The sequence below is a fragment of the Chlamydomonas reinhardtii genome, chromosome 17 (genome assembly GCF_000002595.2).
Source record: "Chlamydomonas reinhardtii strain CC-503 cw92 mt+ chromosome 17, whole genome shotgun sequence".
In the NCBI taxonomy this organism is placed as follows: domain Eukaryota; kingdom Viridiplantae; phylum Chlorophyta; class Chlorophyceae; order Chlamydomonadales; family Chlamydomonadaceae; genus Chlamydomonas; species Chlamydomonas reinhardtii.
Genome location: NC_057020.1, coordinates 4,305,608 through 4,319,695, shown reverse-complemented (window position 1 = coordinate 4,319,695; position 14,088 = coordinate 4,305,608).

Genomic DNA, 14,088 nt, shown 5'->3' with positions numbered 1-14,088 from the left:
TGCCGACCAAAGTCCAGGGCAGGCATAGCAGTGAGACAAACCACATCCCACACAGGTGGCGCAAGCCCCGCAGGCGGGCGCACTAACTAAGATAGGAGCGCTGGTTGCATTTCAATTACCCGAGTTGCTCAGTAAGTCAAACACACATTATGTGCTGTACACGTACTATGCACCAGTACACTTCTCTTCAAAGTGCAGTGCATGTGAGTACGTAGCAGGGGAAACAGCAGGGGAAACAGCAGGGGATGGGGGGGGGGGGCGTGGCTGTGGTATGCGGACTCGCAGCGCTCGTATCTTATAAAGGCAGGGGCGGCGTCAGTGGCCAAATTCCTTAAAATGGCTGAAATGGCTTCGTTTGGTTGACGAAACAGGCTGCCGCCGCTTCGTTCACCCCCAAAATTTTTCCGGGGGCTCCGCCCCCAACCTGCAAGGTTCGTTTGCGGCGGTGTCGGCGATCTTGTCGGACGCCAATTGCGCGGGAATAATACAGTGAACCCAATGCCCCAGAACATTCAGATGTCGACACCGACACGACACGCTCACTCCTCCCCTGCTTCCCGCCGACCCAACTTCACTCTCCCACCGTCAACACCCATAAATACAGCCCTCTGAGTCTTCTTGCCATATGCCACGCAGGCTTCGGCCGTGGAGTAGCCGCTGCAACCCCCTTGTCCTGCGGCCAAAAGTGGCCGAATCCCAAAAATGTCTCGTCTGTTTGCCGAAAGAACCCCCAAGATCCCGTGCGTTTTGGCCAAAATTGCAAGTCAAGATCAAAACATTTCTGCCACCCGAGGCTTTTTTGGGCAAATTTCGAAGAAAGATACGAGCGCTGTATGCGGTACCTTGCATAGAGGGGGTGCGACAAGCAAGCCTGAAGCTGTAACGGCAGCTGTAAGGTTGCTTGCGATATTACAAAGGGACAGTCCGACCAAGCTGTAAGGCACGCCCATCGAGGGGGTGGGGGTAGGAAACAAAGTGCCAGACCCAATGCCCTGATTTGCCCCGGGAGCCCCCTGCGTGCAGCGTGTGGCGAGTAGTGTGTGTGTGTGTGTGTGTGTGTGTGTGTGTGTGTGTGTGTGTGTGTGTGTGTGTGTGTGTGTGTGTGTGTGTGTGTGTGTGTGTGTGTGTGTGTGTGTGTGTGTGTGTGTGTGTGTGTGTGTGTGCATGTGTGTGGGCAAGCGGGCCAAGGTGCACACGTAGGTGCACATGAAGGCCCCCGCCGCCAGGGCAGCCTCCACCACTGACACACCCATGTCGCACACATATTGCAAACTCTTAGCCTTCAGGGCGGCTAACTGTGGAGCCATTTGTAGCACGGTCCCTGCCTTCACCATGTAGGCAGTGAGCAGGCTGGGCGGCCCCCCGCACTGCAGCCATCCAAGCCCCCGCACCACCTGTTGCACTGACTCTGCTGTAGCACTCACAGTGTCGGCCGCCGGGAGCGGCAGCACAGCGGCAAGCCCCCGAGCCAGCTGGGCAGCACGCGCGGCGGCAGCCCAGCCAGCGGGGAGAAGGGCCACCGCCACCGCAAACCGGTCGGCTGCCTCTTGAGGTGACACCGGCCATGGCAGGGGTGACAGCAGGCGCGCCCGTGTACTCCAGTGCAGCACCCGCCGCCATACAGCAGTCACATACATTTCCCCACACACTTCACCAAACCGGGAGCCCCACACCCAAGGGCGTGTACATACCTGACGCAATTCGTTCAGGCTGTCATGCACTGCAACCAGCTGGCCCACACACGCCAGTCCAGGCAGAGTGAAATAGAAATAGAAATAGAGACACCCTGCCGTAGGCAAGTGGTGTGGATTAAGGGAGTGGGGGGAGATGAGGAGGTGGGCCAGGCCCGCCTCCTGTACGCCCCCACTACCGAGCATGTGAAGGCGGGCGTGCAGGCCAGGCCTGCATCCCGCCAGGGTGTTACGTCCCGCCTGGGTCGCCAGGTGGCAGTCCCCGTTCGAGGCGCCGTCTGGTCAGGATAATGTGGTTGAGGGTGGCGACTGCGTGGTCGTGTAGGGTGTCGCAGCACTGCCTGGCTTTGTGGGAGGTGACGCCCAGGGAGGTGAGGAGGGGGTGGAGGTCCTTGCGGATTGTGCCTGCAAACCCGAGGCTGATGGCGCTCTGCGGGGTGTATTGCACTTTCCATCCCGCTTCCCGCAGGTCGGCTGCAAGGGCCTGGTGCTGTTGTGCTTTTTCGTGTTGCTTGGTGGCGTGGTTCGTGTCAGCGGTGTATCCTGCTTCGATGATGTGGATGGTGTCATGTTCGCTGGGAAGCACGACCAGGCAGAGTGAACAAATCCGTGAAAGCCACTTCCCATGTGCGGCCGTCCTCACACAGCGCCGGGTTAGCCCACAATGGCACTTGACTCACCCACGCGCCCGGCTCAGGCGGCACCACAAGAGTCACCACTGGCAACTCAGTCATGGCTTTCAGCAAATGGCTTGCCTGCCAGGCTGAGCTGCTTATTTAGCACACGGTCCATGGCCCCCTGCACCAACAAGTGCAGGGGTGTTGCCACCGGCTGTGTAGCCATGACAGTAGGGCTTGCACCACAGCGAGGTAGAGCAATGGAGCCAACGGGCAGCCCTGCCACACGCCCGCCATCAACAGCACCCATCCTGACACATGTCCATTCACCAATGCCGCCCCATGTGTATCAGTTAACAGGCGGTACACCCACGTAACACCTCCACACCCATGCACTCCAGGCGTGCAAGCAGAAAAGAGAGGTCCACCATATCATATGCCTTGTAAAAGTCTAGGAAGGCCGCCACACACAGGGCCTTTTCACGCGAGTTTGGGGGAGCTGATAGAGGTTACATGTGGGACGACAGCCGTGGACCAAGCCAGGGCCCCAAAAACGTACGAGACACGCATGCTCACCCGAGGAGAGATCCCCGAATGACCCCCATGCTCCTCGCCTCCGGAGAGGGGAGGAACCCCAGGCCCGGCTCACCGCAAACGCTAGCACTGCTCACCAAAGCCGTGGGTCGGCGTCATAAGACTACCTCTTGCGAGTCCCTAAGCTGACAAGCTAGGGTGAGGCGGGTGGCGAGTCCGCTGTTGTCCCTACCAAGATAACCCCTCCAACATCATCTGACGCTAGGAATGGGTGCTGGTTCGGGACAAGGTCCCAGTGGCGCGGAGGCCGACGCAGACTCACAAACGCAGCTAGCCGTGACCAGAAGTCCGCAATCACCTCCACACCTATCCGTTGCACAACAGCAACCTCCGCAGTCCGGTCTGCAGCATCACGGCAAGCGTAAAGGCGCTGTCGGCCGTATTCCAGGGCCGCCACAGCAGCCAAGCACACGATGTCCCACACTGCCTGCGATAGCCCTGGTGGCGCCTGTACTAACCACAAATGGTTCCGTGTGATGTCCACATTCGCATGCTCCCGCAGTACATCACGCAGAGCCTCTGCCACCACACAGTCCCAGAAGTGATGAACCCTAGCCCCAGCAGTCATCTGAGTCCCACACGGGCATTTCTCCACGCGTCCATCCGCGGCCCACGCCGCAAGCATCCCAAAGCCCGTGAACCCATTGACTGCCAGACGCCAGAGCGGTTCCTTGTGTCGCGGCTCCCACACCAAAGCCCACAGCCGCGCCAGGGCTGCCCGCAGCACATGAATCGCTTCCGCTGGTGGAGCGGCGCCGCTGTAGTCCTCTTGGATGAAGGCCAGGTGACGCACACGGAGCGCGTCGTACGCAGGCACAAGTTGAAGCTGGGTTGCCTGCTTCACCGTGAGGGTCAGCAAGGGCACGTCGGCCGCGCCATGCCGCCACCCCGCCAGGCGCATGCAGTGTGGCCGACGCCGCCACCCTCCACGCCGCCGGTACACGGGCCAGCAGCGCGGAGAGTTGGGCAGCAGCATCCGACGCGCGCCAGCTATCTACGGGTCCTCTGGAAAGTGCGACGCATCCTATGCGTCGTCGTGTACAGCACGATTTCGGCCCAACGCATTAGCATAGACGAATGATCATAGCTTCCTCTATACGTGATCTTGGTCCCAGGGCGCAAGAGCGAGTGCAGCGTATGAACGAGGCCAGTAACTGCGCTTCATTGTCAGGCACGAAAATGCGCGGAGCGGTAACTTACATCGCAATTCACAGGTAGCACATATCAGGTTGTCTGAAAGCACTAGAGCATGAAAATGTAAAGCCAACTCGCTCGATCGCAAAGACGAAACCTTTCACGTCCATGACGAGGACACGTATCCATGCATATCACTGATGTACGCAGAAATGCACAGTTGCGAACTTTGGCGGGAGGTGCCAGCTCGGCGACGCCGACCTCGCTCCCCCCCACCCCCACCCCCGCCCGCCCCCCACCCCCGCCCCCCCACCCGTACTCTGCTTTGTTCTCCGCGGGACAGCACATGGCAACGCCGCATGCCCTTGTCCTTGGCCAGAGGCTGCACGGTGCTCAATCACCCCGCACCCCCCACACCCACCCTTACTCTGCTTTGCTCCACGGGACAGCATGGCAACGCCGCCTGCCCTTGCCCGCCCACTGCTCTTGAGCACCGTCGGCCCCATGGCTGCATCACCACCCACCCCGCGCCCCCACCCGTTCCCCTGCTGTGTTGTCTGTGTGACAGAAAAGCATCGCTGCCTGCCCATATCTTGTCCAAACCACTAGGCTCGGGTAGCTGGGCTCATGGGCTAAGTTGGCAGCTTTCAACAGGCCAGGAGTAAGTTGGAGCAAGAGGACGTTGTCTGCAATGCGGTGGTCTGTCAGAAACTCAATTTGCTCAGGGTCAATGATACGCCCAAACACCGGCTGCAGTTGCAAGCACAACACACGGGCAAGGGAAGATAGATAACAGGCATACACTCACCAAGTCATCATGGATCCCTGCTGATCATGCATCCCTGCTGGATCCAGGAAACGGTTGCCACTCATCTGATGATAAGTGTAAGGTCTTCCCTTATTAATGGATATGACGAAGAAGGGACAGCCAAAGACAAGACCCCCAAACACAAAACAGCTCTAGGAGAGCGCAAGTGGCACATGTTTACTCAGCAGCTTCATTAGCGGGCATTTAGCAAGCTATCCAAATTTTTACCAAGTATACCATGTGTCACAAGCAAAGCCTGTTACGCGTGCAAGGGACCGACATTGCTGCGCAGAAGTTACGACCGGGGTCAGCAGGCTAGAGTGAGCTGTTCGCCGTCTTTAGGACGTGTCTCCAGGCGTGCTGTGCGGGCAACACCTTCGTGTGCTCGCGGACCTTACCTCGCTCGGTGGCAAGCGAGCACATTCTCGTGCGCCGACCGAGGCGCATCTATTCGGCAACCGCTTGTGCAACGCATTGTCATTGCGGGTCAAATGAGGTAAGGAAATAGGGCAACGGGGCATTTACGGTGGTGCTGCTCGTGTTGGTGGGCTCTTAAATGTGTTCTCAGCCCCGTTTCCTACGGCCTCCGTTTCCTGCGGCCTAGATTACATGTACACATTCGCATCATATTTGCATTGTTGCCTGCACCGTTTGCGGGCCTTCATGAAGGCCTGCTGGCCGTTGCGAGCAGCATCGTGCCCGCCGCCCGCTTGACTCGCAGTTCAACGATGTGGCAAAGCTTGTCGAGGCAGCATTACGCATCAAGAAAACGATTTATCGTTTGAGAGGAGTCTCGGCCGCATCACTGCAAGCACGAGAGTCAGTTCTCCAAGAACGCATGTTGCCGGTACCGACGGCAACGGAGGCCGCGCGCCGGCCGCCATGCTTAACAATTCTCTGTATGTCAGTCGCGGTAGTGCAGTGAGATGGCACTTGCATCAAATGGCCCGTGAGTTCGACCTACTTGACACCCTTATTTCTGGACCTAACAAGCTGCTGTGCTGCAAGTTGCCTACAAAATAACTAGTGCGGCAGAAGGAGAGGCAAAGGCTTCGTTCGTAGAGCCAGCTCTTGTAAGGAATATCCAAGATCCTGTCGGCCCTGGAGCGCAGGGCCCCCTCCTGGAGCGCAGGGCCTCTCCTGGAGCAGATTGGCCCATGCAGCAAACTTATCGCTATTTAGAGTGAGCCCAGCTTGCCGATTGGCATTTCTCACAAAGATATTGCTAGACCTGGACTTCCACATATACATACCAGTAGTTACAATGAACTGTGGCAATGCTGGACCCCAGCATTGTGTCCCTAACATCCAACACCTGAGGAACATAGCAGATGTGCCACCAGTTGAGCCACCAGTTGTGACAGCACTCATCCCATTCATCCCTGTGGCCACAGCACTTACCCCTCAGGGTAACCTTGTTACCATACTGATCTCCTGCTATCCTCTCTTGAGGGATGAGAGGACTGGCATGCTCTTGGCCTACCAGCCCTACTACCAGTACCTTAACACTAATAACTTCCATGATGAGCATGCCCAGCTGAGGCCTGAGGCTGCTGGACCTGAACACATGTCATACAACAACCAAGAAAACGAGCTGGAGGATACTGCAACTAGCAACATGAAATGAAGGAGCTTGTTACTGGAGCACAGGATGTCCTGCAGCACCTGCTGGTCTATTAAGGTTCATCTATCAAGGAGTATGGGTAGATATTGGTGAAGAGCTATGATGGCAAGAGTAAATATAATAACTAGGGACTCCATAGTACTGAGTTCAAATCAAGGGGCTTGAGGTCTGCCATGTATTGTGGTAGTCATTTCTAAATACAAGTGTATCATTGACAAGCTTGAAGAATACAGCATCAATATTGACTTGGAGAAACTGACAGAGAGTGGCACCTAGAGGCCCCCTGAAGATCCTGAACTGCATATGTGGATGTATGGATTTTATGCTGTAGGATTGGATTATGGGCTCTTACCTCGTGTGGATGACTGCAAGCATATCTGGTTTGCATAGACTGATAACATCACAACTTGCTTCTGTTGCTATTGTTGGACCAGGATTCTGCAATACTTGTATCCTTCATATCTCATGGCTTCCAAGAAGGCTTATGGGAACTCAAATCAAAGGTTTTGAAGGGATACCAGCAAAGCAGCAAAAGATGCAGATCTACAGCATGCTCCTAAAGTAGGCCTTAAATGAGGCTAGCAAGGCCTTGGTAAAGCCTGCCAGCAGCACATGGCTAATCACAAGAATGTAGAGGAGGCCGCCTTTCAGTGGAGGAGACACATACCTAGGACCTTCTCCAACTCTATGAAGAAATACAGTCACAATGTAGCCTCTAGCTTGGGGCAGACACTGGAGTTGTGGTATTTCTGGACTTTCACAAGGCCAACAGCAGCAACAGCAGCAGCAGCAGCAGCAACAGCAGCAGCAGCAGCAGCAGCAGCAGCTGCTGGCGCTTAAAAAATACTGCACATGATTGAATTGGCTAAGACACTGGGGGTACATTTTAACAACAACACAGGACCACCCCTAGCACAGCACATCACACCCATGTTGGAGAAGGCAAATGCATGCATAAACACTGTCAGGCACACAAAAAGTTCAGTATCCGTATCATAGGGTGCAACACAGCCAGTCGGTTGTTCAGGTTGTTAACATCTTGCTTGGGTGCAAAACAGCCAGTGTTGTTTAGGTTGTTAACATCTTGCTTAGAAAGGTGGTTGTGATATCATGCTGCATGCTCAGTAGTATAAGTAGTGTACACAACACAACACAAATACTCAGAGGTCTCCAGTGGATTGGCTCTATAACCACAGTTTATTTGTCACTTGAGATGGCAGCAGTTTGCAAGCCTGAGGATTGGCTGGATAGTACCAGCAGCAGCTCCAGCCTCAGGTCGTTAGGACTCTGGGCAGCACACTTCATGCAGCCCAATAAGCATCATACGTTATCAATCAACTCTAGCCTACCATAATACCTAGCCAATCTGCACCCTTGTAACTAGCTTAGCAAATATCAAATGACAGCTGCTTGCACTTGCTGCCATGCTTTATTGTTACATAGGCAGACACCCTGCATTTCTGCCATCCCTGGCTGGTGTTCTCCAGGTTGGTTTCGGGCGCATCCTTTCTGGTAGTCCCAAGCAACACCCGGCCGCCGTCGTCCAGCCCAGCCATCCCAACACAGCAGCCGCTTTCCGTCAGCCGGCCCTGGGCGCGACCGTCCACAGTGCTTACCGTCGGTTACGAGGTAACATGTGAATTTGCAACTTGCGCTACTGACTGCCTACTCTCGTGCCGCCTGCAAGCCCACTCCGCCATCCGCTCTGGTCTACGTACGCATTCATTTCCACACCACTCATCATCCAGAAAGCAGATCACAGTCATACTAGACACTCTCAAAGAACAGCTCCTCAACATACAGCTTAACAGTAAAGATACCCAATATCTCCAGGCCATAGTTATGGGGTCACAGTAGTCACAGCAGTCTACAGCATATACGGCAGAGCGCTTTTCTTTTGCTTGTGCTAGCTCACTGGCCTCGGCTCTACAACGTCATTTTTGCTTGTGCGTGTTGCGTTCTTTCAAGCATATCAATAGCAGTGGCATGGTGACCGCTGCTTGCCCTGCTTCATGGCCTTCTGCCATGCACTCCCTGCAGCCGCCTCCTTCTCCTCCTCCTCCTCCACCACCGTGGCCTCCTCCTCCAAACTAGAACTACTCTCAAACCCAGGGCTCCTATCTTAATGTCTCCAGACATTAAACGGCCATTTTGGCCATTTTCCAGACAAACGGAGGGGGGGGTTCACGCACGCTTTTGAACAAAACAAGCGGTGTCTGAGGAGAGGCAAACTCTACCATAGTGACATATATATTTTGTAGAAAGTGAGGGAATGTCATCGTCTGTTAGGAGATTTTCGGCGATATGACGAGGATGAAGGATACCCCGATCAAGTCTTCCTTTTTGCAGATGCGCAGAGCCGGTGACGAGGATTTGCCGGGGATGCCGCATTTTCAGTCACGCAGAGTTGTCAGGGGTGCAAAGCCCGCTGCAACTCCTTCCACAGTCCATGGTCCAGCTAACCCGCGCACAGTGAAGAAAAGCTGAGACGATAGAGGTCAGGAATGAACAGAAGTCAGGGATGGACCCCGTGCACGGGCGGAACCGTGGAGCTGCGGAGGGGTTGAAGAAAACAGGCAGGGACGAGGCGCGCGGGAGAGGGGGTATACAGCAGCCTTGACAGCAGCTTCGTATTGGAGTGCACTGAACCACTCGCACTCAGGGCGGGGCTGCTGTCAAGCTCAACCATGCTACTCCTCCATGCGTAGGGGAATCAACAAGAACGGGACCTGGGAAAGGACCTGGGAAAGGACCGGGGAAAGGACCGGGGAAAGGACCGGTGAAAAGGACCAGGGAATTGACCGAGGAATGGGGAGCCATCACGGGACATTGACTAGGACACAGTGATATTAAGAATTCAACATGAAACACATTACATTCTGCCGTCGGCACACAACAAATGGAGAAGTGGGGCACAAAATTAGGAGCAAACGATAATGTTTTCGTGAGTAGCTGCTGGGCTACAGTGTCAATAGTGTTTTAGTGCATCTGGAAGCTGATCCCCGTTCAGCGACGGGGTCTTCGGAGCAGAGTACCGACCGCTTACTGGGTCGGCTGTACCGGCCCGTCCGGCCGGCGTGTGGTGACGTTCTGGTCTTCTTGTGGTCCCGGAGCCCGTTGGCCCCCGACGACTCTTCCTCAACGTGACTTTTGCACGGGTGCTAGAACGGTCCTCTACGCTGGGCATGCATGGGGATTTGGGGGTGGGTTCAGCTGGCGCCGGATTCCCATCTCAACTAGACACCGCTCCCGACTAGGGGGCAAGTTGGCATGCGGAGGTGGGGACCGCATGCTACCATAGTGCGGGATATGATGGTGCGGGAGATGATGTTGTTGTTGACTTGTCCTGCGCGCCCTCCTCATGCAGACCGAACTGTCCATCCGGGCGATGCAAGAGGCATGGGCTGGCATTGCCGGGCGTGTGATTTTGGACGGTTGCATGTGCGGCCTGGTGGGCAGCGGCTTGGAATGCCCTGTCTGCGGTTTCTCCGCCTAACAACATGCGTGTGTCATGGCAAACCTTGTACTGCTAGGGACGCATGCAGGGCGTCAAGCATTCTGGAGGGCGCGGGCGATGCAAGAGGCATGGGCTGGCATTGCCGGGCGTGTGATTTTGGACGGTTGCATGTGCGGCCTGGTGGGCAGCGGCTTGGAATGCCCTGTCTGCGGTTTCTCCGCCTGACAACATGCGTGTGTCATGGCAAACCTTGTACTGCTAGGGACGCATGCAGGGCGTCAAGCATTCTGGAGGGCGCGGGCGATGCAAGAGGCATGGGCTGGCATTGCCGGGCGTGTGATTTTGGACGGTTGCATGGGCGGCGTGGTGGGCAGCGGCTTGGAATGCCCTGTCTGCGGTTTCTCCGCCTGACAACATGCGTGTGTCATGGCAAACCTTGTACTGCTAGGGACGCATGCAGGGCGTCAAGCATTCTGGAGGGCGCGGGCGATGCAAGAGGCATGGGCTGGCATTGCTGGGCGTGTGATTTTGGACGGTTGCATGGGCGGCCTGGTGGGCAGCGGCTTGGAATGCCCTGTCTGCGGTTTCTCCGCCTGACAACATGCGTGTGTCATGGCAAACCTTGTACTGCTAGGGACGCATGCAGGGCGTCAAGCATTCTGGAGGGCGCGGGCGATGCAAGAGGCATGGGCTGGCATTGCCGGGCGTGTGATTTTGGACGGTTGCATGTGCAGCCTGGTGGGCAGCGGCTTGGAATGCCCTGTCTGCGGTTTCTCCGCCTGACAACATGCGTGTGTCATGGCAAACCTTGTACTGCTAGGGACGCATGCAGGGCGTCGAGCATTCTGGAGGGCGCGGGCGATGCAAGAGGCATGGGCTGGCATTGCCGGGCGTGTGATTTTGGACGGTTGCATGGGCGGCGTGGTGGGCAGCGGCTTGGAATGCCCTGTCTGCGGTTTCTCCGCCTGACAACATGCGTGTGTCATGGCAAACCTTGTACTGCTAGGGACGCATGCAGGGCGTCAAGCATTCTGGAGGGCGCGGGCGATGCAAGAGGCATGGGCTGGCATTGCCGGGCGTGTGATTTTGGACGGTTGCATGTGCGGCCTGGTGGGCAGCGGCTTGGAATGCCCTGTCTGCGGTTTCTCCGCCTAACAACATGCGTGTGTCATGGCAAACCTTGTACTGCTAGGGACGCATGCAGGGCGTCAAGCATTCTGGAGGGCGCGGGCGATGCAAGAGGCATGGGCTGGCATTGCTGGGCGTGTGATTTTGGACGGTTGCATGGGCGGCCTGGTGGGCAGCGGCTTGGAATGCCCTGTCTGCGGTTTCTCCGCCTGACAACATGCGTGTGTCATGGCAAACCTTGTACTGCTAGGGACGCATGCAGGGCGTCAAGCATTCTGGAGGGCGCGGGCGATGCAAGAGGCATGGGCTGGCATTGCCGGGCGTGTGATTTTGGACGGTTGCATGTGCAGCCTGGTGGGCAGCGGCTTGGAATGCCCTGTCTGCGGTTTCTCCGCCTGACAACATGCGTGTGTCATGGCAAACCTTGTACTGCTAGGGACGCATGCAGGGCGTCGAGCATTCTGGAGGGCGCGGGCGATGCAAGAGGCATGGGCTGGCATTGCCGGGCGTGTGATTTTGGACGGTTGCATGGGCGGCGTGGTGGGCAGCGGCTTGGAATGCCCTGTCTGCGGTTTCTCCGCCTGACAACATGCGTGTGTCATGGCAAACCTTGTACTGCTAGGGACGCATGCAGGGCGTCAAGCATTCTGGAGGGCGCGGGCGATGCAAGAGGCATGGGCTGGCATTGCCGGGCGTGTGATTTTGGACGGTTGCATGGGCGGCGTGGTGGGCAGCGGCTTGGAATGCCCTGTCTGCGGTTTCTCCGCCTGACAACATGCGTGTGTCATGGCAAACCTTGTACTGCTAGGGACGCATGCAGGGCGTCAAGCATTCTGGAGGGCGCGGGCGATGCAAGAGGCATGGGCTGGCATTGCCGGGCGTGTGATTTTGGACGGTTGCATGGGCGGCGTGGTGGGCAGCGGCTTGGAATGCCCTGTCTGCGGTTTCTCCGCCTGACAACATGCGTGTGTCATGGCAAACCTTGTACTGCTAGGGACGCATGCAGGGCGTCAAGCATTCTGGAGGGCGCGGGCGATGCAAGAGGCATGGGCTGGCATTGCCGGGCGTGTGATTTTGGACGGTTGCATGGGCGGCGTGGTGGGCAGCGGCTTGGAATGCCCTGTCTGCGGTTTCTCCGCCTGACAACATGCGTGTGTCATGGCAAACCTTGTACTGCTAGGGACGCATGCAGGGCGTCAAGCATTCTGGAGGGCGCGGGCGATGCAAGAGGCATGGGCTGGCATTGCTGGGCGTGTGATTTTGGACGGTTGCATGTGCGGCCTGGTGGGCAGCGGCTTGGTATGCCGTTTCCCCAGCGACTCCGAAGCTTCCAGTGCTGTAATCGCATGGTATAATGTGTTGGGGCACGCGTTCTACACGCCAGGCATACCGCATCAACCGACGGGCCCCGTGCGGATGGGCGCGCCGCTGCCCTGTCCCGGCTTACGGCTGCCAGCAGCAGAGGCTACATTCCGCCCCCACCAGCGACTCCGAAGCTTCCAGTGCTGTAATCACATGGTACAATGTGTTGGGGCACGCGTTCTACACGCCAGGCATACCGCATCAACCGACAGGCCCCGTGCGGATGGGCGCGCCGCGGCCCTGTCCCTGTTTATGGTTCCTGACATTGCCTGAGCACCCAGTGCCCCTGCCGGCGGCAGAGGCTGCATTCCGCCCCCACCAGCGACTCCGAAGCTTCCAGTGCTGTAATCACATGGTACAATGTGTTGGGGCACGCGTTCTACACGCCAGGCATACCGCATCAACCGACAGGCCCCGTGCGGATGGGCGCGCCGCTGCCCTGTCCCTGCTTACGGCTGCCAGCAGCAGTGGCTGCATACGGCCCACACCAGCGACTCCCCAAGCTTCCAGCGCTGTAATCACATGGTACCATGCGTTTGCGCGCGCGTTCTACACGCCAGGCATACCGCATCAACCTACAGGCCCCGTGCGGATGGGCGCGCCACTGCCCTGTCCCTGTTTACGGTTCCTGACATCGGCTGAGCACCCAGTGCCCCTGCCGGCGGCAGAGGCTGCATACCGCCCCCACCAGCGACTCCGAAGCTTCCAGTGCTGTAATCACATGGTACAATGTGTTGGGGCACGCGTTCTACACGCCAGGCATACCGCATCAACCGACAGGCCCCGTGCGGATGGGCGCGCCACTGCCCTGTCCCTGTTTACGGTTCCTGACATCGCCTGAGCACCCAGTGCCCCTGCCGGCGGCAGAGGCTGCATACCGCCCCCACCAGTGACTCCCCAAGCTTTCAGCGCTGTAATCACATGGTACAATGTGTTGGGGCACGCGTTCTACACGCCAGGCATACCGCATCAACCGACAGGCCCCGTGCGGATGGGCGCGCCACTGCCCTGTCCCTGCTTACGGTTCCTGACATCGGCTGAGCACCCAGTGCCCCTGCCGGCGGCAGAGGCTGCATACCGCCCCCACCAGTGACTCCCCAAGCTTTCAGCGCTGTAATCACATGGTACAATGTGTTGGGGCACGCGTTCTACACGCCAGGCATACCGCATCAACCGACAGGCCCCGTGCGGATGGGCGCGCCGCGGCCCGGTCCCTGCTTACGGCTGCCAGCAGCAGAGGCTGCATACGGCCCACACCAGCGACTCCCCAAGCTTCCAGCGCTGTAATCACATGGTACCATGTGTTTGCGCGCGCGTTCTACACGCCAGGCATACCGCATCAACCTACAGGCCCCGTGCGGATGGGCGCGTCGCGGCCCGGTCCCTGCTTACGGCTCCTGACACCGCCTGCGCACCCAGTGCCCCTCCCAGCAGCAGAGGCTGCATAACGCTCACACCATGCGTGTTGCAGCCAGCAGCAAAGGCTATTGCAGCCCCTTTCACTCCTTGAAGTTCCTACAACAAGCAGGTCCTGAAACTCTGAGCGGCCTATGCGTCATTCCAACAGGCCTCCATAACAGTGCTCAACTGAACGGACTTTCTATTTATGTAAACCCATGGCCTTCCCCTGAGCATGCGCACTGCAATTGCCCCTCCGTCTTGTCTCCTCCGCA